Source organism: Colius striatus, chromosome 2 (genome assembly GCF_028858725.1).
Source record: "Colius striatus isolate bColStr4 chromosome 2, bColStr4.1.hap1, whole genome shotgun sequence".
Taxonomy (NCBI): domain Eukaryota; kingdom Metazoa; phylum Chordata; class Aves; order Coliiformes; family Coliidae; genus Colius; species Colius striatus.
Window position 1 is genome coordinate 113,945,345 of NC_084760.1, and position 15,589 is coordinate 113,960,933.

Here is a 15,589-nt window from a genome sequence, read left to right on the forward strand (position 1 = left end):
ACTGTGGTACGCTCTAAGTCATGATGCTTCTGCCTCCTACCTTCTTGGCAAAGTACCATCCACTTTCTATTGTGGAATAGATTTGTAATTACTGGATTTAACAGTTTCTGAACAGTCATGCTATCGTTGAACTCTCCCACAAGAAAGAATTGAAATTGTCCTTTTCTGGAAGGACATGCAGAGTTTCTAGAAATTTCAAAAGTTAGAGTAAAGGTATTTGCTCGTGTTTTCATATCAGAATTCCCTCAACTACATTTGCCTCCCTGCAGACAGAAGGTATGCATAATGCAAGCAAAGTTCCTAAGTAAATAACCTGAAACTTTGGGTGACTTAGTTATACAGTACTATTTTTCTTCCCTGTGTCAATAGGGAAGAATTCTGCTCTCTGGACGTTGTGTTTTAGTTTGCAGCCCGCTTTACACACAGAAAACAACTTCTGATTTTGTACTATAAAACACCACCGTTGGAATTTATATGTCAGCCCATTTTTACCACAAGATGTAAATCATAAGTGGGCTGTTCTTAGTTGAAGCAGCATAAATACAACAAGAGTTACTCTGTGCTGTCCTCAATGTGAAATCTAGTTTCAAAAAACATACTTCTGTAAGTAGCAGGAAGAATAAATCCAATAGTGATTCTAATGCTTTACAGCTGGTGGGGAACACAACAGAACATATTCTGGCTTGAGTGTGTGTGCTTATGCATAATGAACCAAGTGGAGGTTTAAAGTGAACAATATCACACAAAAAATAGTGCAAGTTATCCATTATGCAGATTAAAAGTAATGAGATGAGACTATTTGTATTGGGGGAAAAAAAAATCATACTGTCACGTGAAGAGCTTTTCCCATTCAGCTGAAGTCATGACATGGCTCTTTCTGCAGACTTAGAAATAGCTGGTAAAATTGCAATGGAGAGTTAATGCACAAGTAGGTGAAGTACACAACTGTATGTCATAATGCCATGAGAGCTCTGTAATGTATGTACATCTTGGTATTTATAAAACAGGAACTTTAGTGTTATAATTAGCACTACTCAAAAGTAACGTGCTTTGACTATGGCGAAGACTTATGGAGGTGTGTACAATTCTGCTGGACCCACTACTCACAAGGTAACAACAGCCTGTGGATGAGACTACTGCCATTCTAACCAGCCTTAGTGTAGTTGCAGTCAGTGTCCTTTTCCTGTTATAGCTCGCACCAATTTTGGATTAGAATAAACAGTACTGTAGTGGCTTTTTGGTCAATGTAATTTGCAGTTTTCCAGCTGAGTTGTGCTCACCTAAGTATTTTGCTACCTTCTTGTTGCTGACCAGCAGAGCTAAAAGTGTAGTATGTGTCTGGGAAGTGTTTATGTTCTAGTCCTCTTGCAAATAGAAACCATTCTGAGAAACACTCCTCATGACATAGTGAGGCAGTATGTTATTTGTTGATTTTGGTGTATGTAGCAAAGAACAAATATAGGTCAATTCTATCTTGCCTTGCTGTATATGAAGTTTCCAGCTTTAGCAATACTTTGAGCAAGACGTCAGTAGCAAGCAACTGAAAGTGTTAATTCTCTGTGCCTGCATCCTGTAATCATACCCTGGGATGAAAGAGACTAATTAATGCCTTAGCACCAGAGAATATATACCCAGTCTTCTGCTGATAAAATACTGTGCAGTTACTACCGGATTTAGCTTAGGGTTAAGGAGGAGAGGAAGAGTGCACTTAGGGGAAATGCATGTAATTAACTTCGAGGGAGTCCCTTTCTCTCTCAGCTGACCAGGATAGTCTTGATGGTAGCATGCCAGATGTACCCACATCTGGTGCAGTGAGAGAATCTACTCAGTATGTATAGAGGCTTCCTCTTTTTCTCAAACACATAAATGGAGATCTGCCTTTCGTGTTAAACAACCTACAACCCTTCTTGTGTGGGCTGTTCGGTTTTTCTTAAGCACTGCTGTTCTGAGTGCAATAAATAGAGCATATTTTAGATGAATTCTCCAGGGAAATAATTTTCAGTATAATCTGGTTGTCAACAGTCAAGCCTTTGGATAAGACCTAAAACTGTTGCAGACCTTGGAAATTCAGAGCCTTTGAAATTTGTGTGGAGTAAGCAGTGTTTTAAAAATAAAATGAAACAAAAAACTTCCCCAGATCTGAGCTATGTTGCTTCCAGAGCCTCCCAGTTCCTGTCAAGTCTGAGTGACCCTGCAAACTGACATTTTAAAGAGGAAATGCTGCTGCCCAAGGGTATTAAAAAAGAACAGAGAATGTCTAAAGCCAGTGGTACAAAGATGAAAAACATCAGTTGTTGAAGCAATCAGAGTTGAAATCTTGTAAAGTGCTTGGGATCTGTGGATAAAACACTAGATTCTTGGGAGTTCTTTTAATGAGCTAAAATACAATTTAACCAGGGACTATGATGTATTTTAACTCATGTGAATGTGGAGTGAAAGATGTATAACATTTTTTTTTAATGAAAAAGAAAAAGAACTTGCAGTACTCTAACTCTAGCTTGGGAAATGTATCTTGTTCGTATGGTGTTCAATTAAGTCTCTGGTTTGTGTAATTGTTAAACAACTTACCTCTCTGGTGATCATTCCTTCTGTTTACTGGTCTTGTAGTAATGTTCAGAGCACGTTTTGCTTCTCAAATGGTTAATTTGTTGGTGAACATGTACATTTATCTTGGTTTGACTATGTGGGTGTTCGTTCCGACTGAGTGCGTACATCTGTAGATATATGCTATAAAACATAATGGAAGCTTAAAATACTCAATTCTTGGCATCGTAGTAGCCAGTTATAAGCATTTTCTCAAGATCTCCGTTCATGAGTAGCTAGGTTTGAGTCTTCTGTGTATTTCATGACAGTTCTGGGATAATTATATTTTTAGCGTGTTTGGGTTGGGGGTAACTTTGCAGCTAATCTTGATTTGAGGTAAAAATATTGTCTCATGGATTGTCTGGTTCCACTGAGCTATGAGATTGAGCTGGAAGTATGCTGAATCCCTGAGCAGACCAATGAAAGGCTTTTGCTGTGGGCAGGCCCTGTTGCTCACTCCCTTACAGATTGCCTATAAGGTTTCCAGTATCCTTAATGTCCCCCTGTGGTTTGTGGTGCTGTTCAGGGTCCACACCTTGTTAAATATTTCCTAATGTGCTGCTGACTGTTGCTGTAGTGATGAAGACCACAGAACAGGTCCAAACATACCTGTTCTTACCTGGATAAGGTTCAGTTTACACTTAATTTCTCTTCAATTTTATGGTATTTTTAAATACTTCAGTGTTGAGTTTCCTGTAGAGTTGAGGATGCCAAACCTTGGTCAGGTTTGCTGCAACTATTAACAAATAAATCACTTGAACATCTGTGAGGTGGGTAAGTGTTAACCATAAAGTCTAAGACACAATTCCTAGCATACCAGCTTTTCTTGATGTCACTTTAGGGACACCTCCACTAATACTCTGTTTGTAACACTGAGTTTAAATAGAGAGTTTTTACCACCAAATTGGTTGGTTGTTTGCCATATGCCTTACACACTCTGTATCTCATGTGGACATGTCAACTTTAAGGTCTCTTGAAAAAATGTCCTCTTTGAAAGGCCATGGTACTACTTGGTGGAGGATTCAGAAATTCTTACACAAGTACATAATATATATGTGCATTGATATTTACACAGTATAATCTACAATTACTTACAAAAAACTACATTATTTTAAAATATGTTAAATACAACATTGCTTGACATAGTCTAAATACTTTTTTTGTAAAGGAAAAATGAAAAAATAATATGAAATTAAGGGTTCTTCTGGGCTTACAAAAATGTCTAAATGAAATATCAGCACTGTTAGGTGAGGTTTTTTTAATTATCTGCAAAACTGCATAAAAGAGAAACAGTACTTCACTACTAAAATTTCAGGTACAAACCCTGATTTTGTGATTGTGTAAAAAAAAAAAAAAATAATGGAGCAGGAAATCTTAAAAGCTGGATGTCTACATTGTTTCAGAACTACCATTTAAATTCATGGTGAATCCAATCTGTAATGAAAAGATAGGAAAAAAATACTAAGCTTTTGACTGTTTTGTGTTGAAGTGAAACCAGGGTCTCTAAGATTGTGTACCATAAAACTTTGAAAACATCTCAGAATGTTGAAGGTGTTAGTAAGAAAGCCCACTCCGAGGTTGCGTAGCTGTACAATAAGCAACTTGCCTGGCTCTCAGCATGACTGATAGCTCTCCTGTTAGCATTTGGAGATGTCTGGTCCCTTGCTATGGATTATCTTGTAAATGAATGTTTTGTGAATTAATAGTAACACATGGTTTTTAAGGATAAAAGGATATTTTGTTTTGCTTAATTATGTAGTTATTGCCTTTGGAATAACATGATGCTTCCTGCAGCTATAGGAAAATACTCAGTTGAAACAAAGATCACTCCTATAAACATGTAAACGTTTGTCACTTAATAATCCTTTGATAGAAGATGCAGAGGCTGTGAACTTTGCTGTTGGAGAAGGTGTGTTTTTGATTTGGACAGTGTCTGAAGAGATTCATACTTTAAGCTGAGTTTCTTCTCTCAAATACCTGCATTGCCTTTGGTAATAAATTTGCAGGCAAACTGGAAGAAAGTGTTTGGCCTGTTGTTAGGGCAAGTCAAAATTACATCCTGCTTCTTCATGACCAGCTCTACAGCTTCCTATTATCATTTGTGTATCAACTGTGTCTGCAAAGCACAGAAAAAAGTCTTAGCCTTGGAGGAGCTTGCAGCCTAGAGGTTAAGGATAACTAAATGTTATTAAATAGTTTTTATTAGGATTAAGATCTCACTGTTCTTTACCACTAGGTTATAGTGTGGGGATAAATGCCAAATGTGTACATTGGCTTCTGCCATTCTGCAGGAAGAGTGTACATTCTTGGTTTTTCCCTTCTTGGTGGAAGTTTCTCCCATGTTACTTGTATGACCCTGCATGTGGCTGCTTCCTAACTCATTTCTTAAAATGTTATCCTTCTTGGTTTAAACAATTCATATAGCGTTCACTACTTTAATAGCTGAGCTGGGGAGCGAACACACATGGTGTTATGTTGACAGTCTGGGGAGACAAGAGAAAAAGTTCAGTGGAAGAGAAGAGCTGTAATAGGTGGCTGGGAGTAGAAACCTCTTTACCTGCCTGCTGTCTGCAAAGCACCACCTCCAGGCACGGATACAGTTATTGGCACCTATTGGTGTGTGAAGGTGGAGTTCATTATGAGACTTGAGATCAGGGCTGGATCTAGGTCAAGCTGAAAGTTGAAGGTAGTGAGTGTGGACAGGGAAGAGCTGTCAACAGATGGTATTATAGTGGAAAGAATGAGGCAGCTCATCAGCTGGCAGTGCTTCTGCTGCGTTTTTGCCAATTATTTGTTTTCCTTCAGGGAGGAATTTGCTGTTTGGTTAAGTTTTTGTCAGTTTTTTATGGTCCTTGATCCTAGGAAATCCTCATGTCTACATAGTACTCCTAAAATTTAAAGCCACTTTAGATGCTAAGGAACACAACTAGTGTTCACATTTTAAGACTGGATTTTCTTAATCAAAAAACCATTCAAGTTATACCTAAATGTTGTAGCAAAGGTTTCCCCAAAACCCTAAGCAGAAGATTCATATTTGTGGCAGATGGTTCTACTGTAATTACCGACTCATAATATTTTTAAAAAGGATGCTATTCATGAATTTATGAACTAAGCATTTAAGCTAAATTAACTTGTTTGTATCAGCTTACTGCTTTTACAGGAAGCTTAGTTTTAGGAAGTACTGCTTACATTGTACAAGTAGGGTGATTTGATTTATTGATTGTATAGAAAAAAAGGACTTGCACATTTTTTATTGAATAAATATTTCTTAAGCTTTGTTAAACAATGAGAGAGTTTTATTTATTGTTCCTGTGTTTCTTAAGTGAAACCCCAAAACATGTAACACAAGCATTATGGTAATCTCTAGGGAGTTGAGCAGTTCAATCTTCAGAAGAAATGGGATTCTTCTTGACTAGTTTTCCACGTACTTTTGAAAACCTCTTGCCATAGGTTTAAATTATCATCAACTTGCTAATGAATTAGCAAGATTTAAGATTTAAAATGTTAACTTTTTTAACATCTGTTTAGTTAAAAATATGAGTAGCTGCCTGTGAGAAGGACAACTGGTTTCTTGAAGGGAGATATTATCTAATTATATATAAACATTTATTCTGTGCTCGTTACCATAGTAACTGAGGCCTCAAGTCTGTGCTTTGCTGAGCAGGGCTGCAGATACTGTAGTGAGGTGAGGCCTGAACTTCTGCATAAAAGTGCAGTTCAGCATCAGGTTGAGGCACAGCTAGTCCTTGCTTACACCTTCTTGACCTCTCCCTTGTGCCGCTGTTATTATTCCTGGGTCTGCAAGTGTGGTGGAAACAGTGAGCTACAGTGGCTGATTACAAAGCTGCAGCTGAAGGTACTTGGTTTAGGGCCTGTCTATGCTGTAGGTGAAATCACTCAAAAACAGGTATTGCGTTAGAATTAAACCAGTTATGTGTAATATGGGATTGATCATTTCCTCCCCAGTTAATTTTGAAGTGGTTTTGCAACTGTAGTGGCATATTCTTGAGCCAAGTGTATCTGCATCCTATACTGAAGTGCTGTTCTGGGAAAGGAAAATGCTAGGAGGATGGAAATTTGTGTCTTTTCTCATATGCTGACCTTTGAAAAGTGGCCACGATAGTTTGTAACAGTTCCTGAAGTTCATGTTCTGATAATCAACTTTATTTCTTTTTATTTTCGGTTTTATCTTCCTTTGATCTGTACCTAGACAATTGCTTTCAGAAAAGCCTCGTTATTTCGGCTTCTAACAGCAGCAAGAGTAGTAGCTAGCCATTTCTGTAGCCTATTTGTAAATAGATCTCAGGCATATTTCTTTTTCAGCTCCTCTCTCTGTCTTATAAAACATTGTAATAGAAAGTGTTATGCAACCACCAGACTTTACAGACTCGGCTTTTAAACCATTTATCCTAAAAAAACTTGGTGTTTTTTACTTTTTATCTGCTACGTTAACCAGACCTTCATTTTTCAGCCTCTACAGTCTGAGTTTTGAAGAACTGCAACTCTGCTTTTGGCTTGGTTAGCTTCTGTGGATGTTGTACATTACATTTGCAATCAAGTTGTTGCCAAACTTCCACTCCATATTAAGGTCATGTTTACTACTGTGCAGCTGCATATGAAGAGTTGCAGTAAAAGCAAAATACACTTCAAGACTCTTGACGAAGCAGCTTAGTGTCACTCTATGGGAACCTGTTAGCAAGTAGATGTTGGGCAGAAGCTCAAACTGACTGTAGACCAAAGCAGAATGTTGTTGGCACCAGTTAAACTTTACTGTTTCATTACAGCTGATGTGTTCTTGACTGCAGCTCTAATAAAAACATCTTGTGCGTGTTCTGAGTACCCTTTTAAAAAGGACATAGATGTAAGAAAACTGGAATCTGCAGCTCTCCATATGTGGTGTTAGGACTGTGCAAGGTTTTCACTATAAGCCAGTCTGATCTGGTAGCCTTTTAAAAGTACTATGCATATTAAATTTCTGGCACTGTCAATGAGGAGAATGCTGTTGCTGGAACATTTGAGTTCCCATTACTCTTCTAGGGAATGGATACAAAGGCTAAATGTGGTCCTCACAGATGAGGGTTAAGGTATGCTAGCAGTGTGCTACAGTAGAGCTAACATTATGGCTGTAAGTGTTCTGGTTTAGACACCCACACACTCTTTTTTGTTTTAATGTCTTGTAGATAGATTCGTTTTTGCTGGTGTCAATGCCAGTAACTATTTGAGGGGGTTTTTTTAATAAAACCCTAAACACGACCAAGGGAAGGAGCATTACTGTCACTGATATTTTGAGAAGCCTTTTTAGTTAGTTTTAAGGAACAAGGTGTATGCAGTGATCAATTGCATTTGACAGGCAAATTTCTCAAAAATACCAAGTTTTCTGTGTGAAAACAGGCCACAGAACAGAGCAGAAATGTTTTTGTGTTATCCTTATGGAAGGGAAGACATGTAAACCTATTTTATTGTCAAATCTAGAGAGGACTGACACCTTCTTGTCCCACTTGTATAAGAAGCTTCAAAAGTGGTCACAGCTTTTTAAAGTACAATCAACCAATTATGGAACATCAGTGCACAGGCAATCTTCTTTCTGTCTGATATTGTGGATAGATTTTATTCTTTCCCAGTTTTTAGTTCCTAAAAAATCAAAACAACTAGTATTTGGGGAGATGATAGTGTTAGCTTTCTGATGTGTCGCCAATACAGGTACAGAAATTCACATAACAGTATTAAAATTGGAGATACATTGGAGTTATGGCCTGACTCAGTATGGTTCGTGTATTCTCAGATCCCAGTGAACCTGATGAGGTCTGAAACGGTTGATTATGCCTGGACTCAGTTCTTTCTGTTCTTCTGTAATTTACTTTTGCTGATCTGTTTTTTGTTTAGAATTATTTCCCATTACAGACACGGTTAAAAGAAATTTGGAACAATTTCAACACTTGTGTATCAGAGTGGAACTGAACTACCAAAAAGGGATCCATTTTGGCTCTTCTACTTCAATATGATCAATATGTTTCAAATCTCAGTGAAAACAACCATATGTTTTCTGATTCATTTTTCTTAAAGATCAGGTATTTTTGTGGAGAGTTTTCAGTTGCTTCCATTCAGACACTTCTGCAGGCGTCTGCTCTTATTTGTCGTATTCACAGTAGGGAAATAGGAACACTTTTGTCTTCATTGATATTTCACAGATGTAAATGATTGAGAAATGGCAGTATGTCACATAGAATGTTTTAAATGCTTTTGCCAGGCTGGTCACAGAATCTTAAGGATTGGAAGAGACCTCAACATATCATCTAGTCCAACCCACCTCCTAGAAGAGGACCTCCTAGAGTAGGTCACACAGGAACTTGTCCAGGTGGGGTTTGAATGTCTCTGGAGAAGGAGACTGCACAACTGATCTGGGCAGCCCATTCCAATACTCTGTCACCTTCCCAGTGAAGAAATTTTTCCTTCAGTTTCTTTAGAACCTCTTATATTCCACTTTGTACCTGTTGGCCCTTATCCTATCATTGAGAACAGCCTGGCTCCATCCTCCTGACACATGCCCTTTACATATTTGTAAGCATTAATGAGGTCACCCCTCAGTCTCCTCTTCATCAAATACCTTAAATAAAACGGCTCTGGAACATAAACCTTTAAGGATTTGATACTTTCTGTAAAGCTTCATACATATAATGATGTCCAAACGTCATGCAAGTGTTTCGTGTTCCATGAAAGTAAGCTTTGAAATCAGTGTACTGACTTTACTGCTACGCTGGAGGCACTGCAGTTGCTCAAGTTCAAGTTTCACTCTCAACAGCAGTCTAATTGAAGCATAAAATTCCTGATACCTGTTCTGTTGTTGTTGTTGGAGACAAAATGATTAGTTTAACTCTTCATCTTGTTAGACAGAAATATTTAAAAGGGGGAAAAAAAAGTTACACTTTATCAGTCTTATATCTGGGTGCCATAGTAATTTTACAGGCATGATATGGAGGTAGATAGTCTGTAATATCACTGCTTTCATACTAATATTGTATATAACTAATACTTAAAAAGAAAGAGCTCCTTTCATAACAGCAATGTTTTTGTAGAAAATTTTCTGTTAGAAAATTTCTGGCTGCTAGATCAAACAAATTAATTGTGGAATCATCCTAAACTTCCGGTGAACTTTGTGTGTAAATATGTAATTTCTGCTAAATATGCTTGAGAATGAAAAGGTTTTGGCAAGATTTTTGTTGGCAGATGTTTTTCTAAACTTTCTATGAAAATTAACTTGTTTTTCAAGGATCCTTAGTATTATGAAAGGCTTGAAGTAACAAGGGACAATTATTCCTCTTTCAGAATTATCTGAGGTTTTTCTGATTGTTACAGCTTTTAATGTCCCATTTCCTTTCAAGTCAAGTAAAGCAGGTAAGTGCTTAGCAATCCTGAAATTCAGCCTATGTAGGTAAGCATCTAGCTTTGATTAAAACATTCTACATCAGTTTATATGAGTAATTATTGGAACAGTACCTACCCTGTACTCTGACTTTTGTCTTTCTATCTTAGAGTAAAATGTACTTCAGGGGTTTGTGTTTCTCAGTTGCAGTTTGAAGTTGTAAGAGTGTGATTGTTTTCAGGATGTTTAACAAGTCCATAATTTCTTTTTAATTGTAGGAAAAGAGAAAAGAATATTTACTCCTATAAGAGTAACGGAAGAATTGTAAATACTGACATATTGTTTTTGTAAGCTATAGGTCCTACTAGGAAACTTCATGTCGACTTCACTTTAAGTCCTTATACCCAAAATTAAATGAGTGTTCAGAATGCGTGTTCCTCAGTAATAATTTGTACATAAAGAGATTTAACCTTCCAAGATGATCTTGGCCAGCTTCCAAAATGTATTGCTGCGGAGGCTTTACCTGCTGTATTAGAGCTTTATCAGTATTCACACAGAATGTTCAGTATAAGAAGTAATTATGATGACAAAAAAGGCAAGGGGAGGATTGGAGTGCAACACATCTCAGGCAGCTTTGCACAGCTCCCTTTTCCCTCTGGGACTTATTAGATGTTACACAAACAAGACTCTCTGGTTCCCTTTGCTTGTGTTGGGACTTGTGGTCTTTTCTCAAACTATGCTATTAGATCTGTTTTGTTTCATTGTTAATATTTTGTTAGCAATTTACGTTTACCACAGAACATGATAATTTTGCAGGATTAATTAACTGTGAACAGGAAACATTTTGTTCTGAAAGATTACCACGAGCAGAGCGTGATCAGACATGGTCTACAGATTGTTTGGATGTATGTTTTCTTGTAAGACGTTAGGTAAGACTTTGATGAAAGAAAATTTGACATCACTAGGTTTTTGCACCAGAGCTGACTTTTCTGACTTAATGTTTAGCCTTCTGTTTAGCTGACCGTGGCCTGCAGTTGGATCAATCTTTACTAGTGTTGATTTTGTGTAAGCCAAAACACAGCCCACAGGCTTGTACCATAGTTGGCTTTGAAGTAATAGTAAGTAGTGAAGACAGAGGAGACTTGTATTACTTTTTTTATTTTTTGAAGTTATGACTTTATTGGGAGGGAAGAGTTCTGAGCAGCATGTGCGAATTTTTAAGTGACTAATCATAAATCAAGGTTGTTAGACCTTTAGAGCAGAATACGTATCTTGCCTAATCCTTTCTAACCTATTTTTCTCCACAGAACTTTGATCTGTGGTTCGATCTGTATGTGTAGATCTGTGTATAGCAGTTATTCATGGCAGCATCATTTCTTGAAACTGTTGCAAATAGAAACTGCACCAATAGAGTATTTCTAGTGCTCTGGATATGCAAACCTATAGTGCATTCTTAAACACAGAAACTAGTGCCCAGGCGTATTACTTATCACATGCAAAATATGTTTACCCTGATATTTTGATACTATTACTACAACAGGGCTCACTGTCCCCTATGTGTGCACATGTTATTCCCACTGTTGATGATGAGAATTAGCTGTACACATTAGAATATATACCCATTGGACTAGAACTTTGACAGCAGGGAATATGAAATTCTCTAGCTGTTAGATGGTGAGAACAGCAAAGCTTAAGCATTGCTCCCACTTGACTTGTCACCTCTGCATTTTATGGCTTTTTGGGGTTGTTTGTTTTTTTTGCTAAGGAAACAGTAGCAGAATTAGCAGCTGTGAAATGTGATAACACAGTGCTACCTTGATAGAAGTTGCAGCACAGAGCTATGGCACAGTTTTGAATGATGGAAGTGAGCTGTTTTTCTGCAAAAAAAGCAACCATCCAGAAGACCCCAGTAAAAGCTGTCTATCATTTCCTGGATTAATAAATGATTGTCCAGAGAGAAGATTGTTTTAATTTGTGTCCTTTAAAATATATTGTCAAATTTGTATTCAGTTATTTCTTTCAACCATCAGGCCAGATTTCTTCTCAAGATGTTATAATTCTTTGGGTTACTGTGATTTATTGTTCTTCTAGTAGTGTCTAGATATCAGATACCTTCAGTCACATAAGTGAAATTTATATATGTCAGATATGTATGGACATAAATGGTGTTGGACTTGATATTCTTAGGTTTTTCTGCTGCAGTAATTGTATTAGGGTGGGGAGGAGTAATAGTGTGATAACAAAGCTCTGACAACGGGTTAGCTTGGAAATGATTCATCTTTGGTTTTCTGGTTTTCCTTCTTTGACTTTATGAATCTTCTTTGCTAATCCTGTGTGGAAACTGTTAGGCGTGGGGCCCTTCAGAACTGTTTGGATCTCCTACACGTTTCCAAAATGAGGACTGGGAACGATTCAGTCATCTTTGCAAGATAAAAGCTCCCTCCTGTGGAAGAGAGGAATCTCTGCAGTGACTAAGAGCAACGTTAGGGCATAATATTGTCATTTTAAATGAGAGAAAGAGGGGCACAAGTCCTGTAGGGATTTGCAGATTTTGGAATTGAAAAACCTATTATTTCAAGGATTTTCAGATTTTTTTATGACTTCTTTCTTTTAAATATGTATCAGTTAGATCTACTTGCTGTCTGTAAGCAAAACTGGATAGTTGAAATAATATAATGTGGCCATGGTGGAATCTTTATTGTTAAAGAGATCTGAAGCAGCTGATGTTTATACAGATTTTGCTTTCTATAGCTTTTTGCTGAAAAAGCTCAGTATTTTGGATACTTCTGTGAAATCCAGTTGATAGCACTTAGATATCTTCAGGATATACAGAGTAAAGAGATTTAAAAATAATGTATCAAAATTATTTTGGATCTTGCTGCAGTTGGGGGTCCTTGGTAGAATGCTCTGATGAACTTAAATCCCCATCTGACAGCTGCAGAGAAAACATCAAGATGCATTTGTGATGGAGGAGCTGGAACTAGAACTCATCTTCATACCAAATTTCTGCTAGAAGCAGTATTTTTACCTTTGAGCTGAATAGGATTAATGCTTGTGATCTGAAGGTGGAAGGTTCTATCACATTAGCAAAACCCTGAGGCTTTTACTTCCATAAATACTGATGTTATTCCCTTGAGAATGAAGCACTCTGGAGGGGGTGGGGAGTGTCAGATCATTTAGCATTCAGTGGAGATTTAAATTTACCAACTCAAATTTATTACCACATAGTGGGCTGACCCACTGCAGAAAAATGCTGTGTTAAGATTTGGTTATTGGGATCCTGTTCACTGGCAAAAAGCTCCATTATGATCTTGTTCAGAGATACCCAAGCTCTGTGACACAGTAATATGGACATAACTTTGATTACAGAAGCACGTGATTTGGCACATTGTGATTTGTAATGATGAAATGAAATTCAGTTCTGTTTTCAGAAATATAAAGAGTATCTGCTTATTTTCATAGAGTTTGGAGTTATCTTTGAAGTGAGGAATACTTGCTTTGTTAAGAAAGTAGTATCTTTATTTGCCAGAACTGTGAAGGTGCTATAGCTTGGATTAATAGTCCTTCTGGTTGTGTATGTTAAGAAATGCAAGCTCCTGAACTTGTGGGGAGGCAGAAACCTGTTATGAGGCTGCATGAAGTGAAGGCTGAAAGTCGAAGTGATGAGGGATTCTGTGAGGGAACCTGTTAGCAAGGTTCAATAGTGTGTGAGCTCTCGGGACCTCTGTCTGTCTCTGGTCTCCTTAACCACAGAGCACTCAGTGACCGCTATTGTTCAGGGGGCAATTTGGATTAAAATTTGTGTATGTAAGTATTTGCAGTAGGTTCTGCAAGATAATGGTGTATTTGTATGGGAAGGAAAGTGGCTTACACAGTTGCAAATAGGATGAGGAGTGTTTTTCACGTGGCTGCTGTTTTGTTTTTTTAAGATCTTGGTACCTATTTCCTTTTCATAGCACCATCTAGTGATTGCCTGGAGCATTTTTCATTGTTGCCTTTTTCCCCTCTGGCAATTGTAGTCTCCGTTATTAAAAAATTAAAACTTGTATGGAGAGCACAAGAAGATTTGTAGCATGCAAAAACAGAGCATCTGGAAAACAGAAGGAAAATTAATACAGTCTTTAGAATGGGCAAATGGGAACGGTGACAGTGAAATTTCTGACTTTTCCTGATCTACCTTACACTGTTGTGACTGAGAAAACACTTTCTTTCTGTAATGAGACCAATGTAAAAATGATGCCTTCTGCAGAACAGTCAGTTTGGATTTTAGGATTCCAGTTTCTTGGTATTTATTTTCACAGCCAAGTGTAAGTTACATGAAGTACTTGTCAGAATGTGGATTGCTAAACAGTTTAGGTTGGTCTTGTCTTTGGAGACAGAAGTGAAAACAGATAGTGTGTGTGCTAACTGGGGAGAATCTGTGCTTCTTCTCCCAGTATAAATTTGTCCTCTTTATAGCCTGTTCTTTAGGAAAATCAGTGGTGGCAGAGCAGTTAAGAAGGCTGTGATCCTAGCATGATTAATGTCAGGATTTTGATATTTGCATTAGGATGAAGGTGAGACTGTTGCTGAGAGGCTAGCCTGACCATGGTGTGATACAGCTGAACACTGCATTCTATGCAGGCATCCATGTAAGAACTATAGCAAGTCCCTCAGTATTTACACCTGTACTGTTCACAAAGGTTTTGTTTCTGTGGGAAAATAGGATGCAGCAGTCAGAGGAAGGAGGCTGCTACATGTCCACGTCTTCTCCTGATATTGAATTTGGGTTCAGACAGGGCATTTACTCTGACCTGGGGACTCAGAAGTGCTCTCTGATTCCCTTAGCCCCTTGTTCCTTTTTTGTTGCAGCTGTGCCTTGCAAGAACAAAGATCAAAGTGTGCAGTGGCGTTACTGGAACCAGAGTAGGAAGTGGTATAAAATGAGAGCAGTGAACCCGGCCTGTCTGAGCTGTGCCAGCTTCTGCTTTTGCCTACTTCCTAGTATCTCTGAGAAGTGTTGCTCCATAGACTATGATATACTCAGTTGGTATGTTCTTTCATGTAAGAGGTAGAAGGGCTTCCTTGCCCATCCCAGCATATGGAGTATAGTGCTGCATCCTGCACCTCCTTGGGTTATTATATTGAATGACTGGGAACCTCACAAATTTTGTCAATAGCTACTTGCTGCAGAGCCTTCAAGGCAAATGAGTAATAGATTGAGCAAATGGTGAGAGAAGAGAAGAGAAGAGAAGAGAAGAGAAGAGAAGAGAAGAGAAGAGAAGAGAAGAGAAGAGAAGAGAAGAGAAGAGAAGAGAAGAGAAGAGAAGAGAAGAGAAGAGAAGAGAAGAGAAGAGAAGAGAAGAGAAGAGAAGGCCTTTTCTGTCTCTTCATAATGGATGAAAGATGAGATAGGATGGGGCATAGGGGATGGTAGGTAAGCTATATAGTTTTCACTAGCAACCATTGACTGCCTGGAAAATGCTTTAGTGAGGTCTGAAAAGTTTTGAAATCATATGAAATCTGTGGAATGTTACTAACACTGAGTTTAGTGAGCCAGAAGCTTAAAACTACTTACCAGTAAAATCCCTGGAAAGTCTTTAGGAGGTTAGGAGCAGTCTTTCTAGCAGAACTTGGAAGGAATATTAGAGGTGACTGAGACTACCA

At 37.9% G+C, this 15,589-nt stretch overlaps 1 protein-coding gene across 6 annotated transcripts in view; it reads left to right on the top strand.

Annotated features, from left to right (window-relative positions):
• Positions 1–15,589, top strand: part of PLEK (pleckstrin) — a 52,639-nt gene that overhangs the window by 5,888 nt on the left and 31,162 nt on the right. The window lies entirely within an intron of this gene.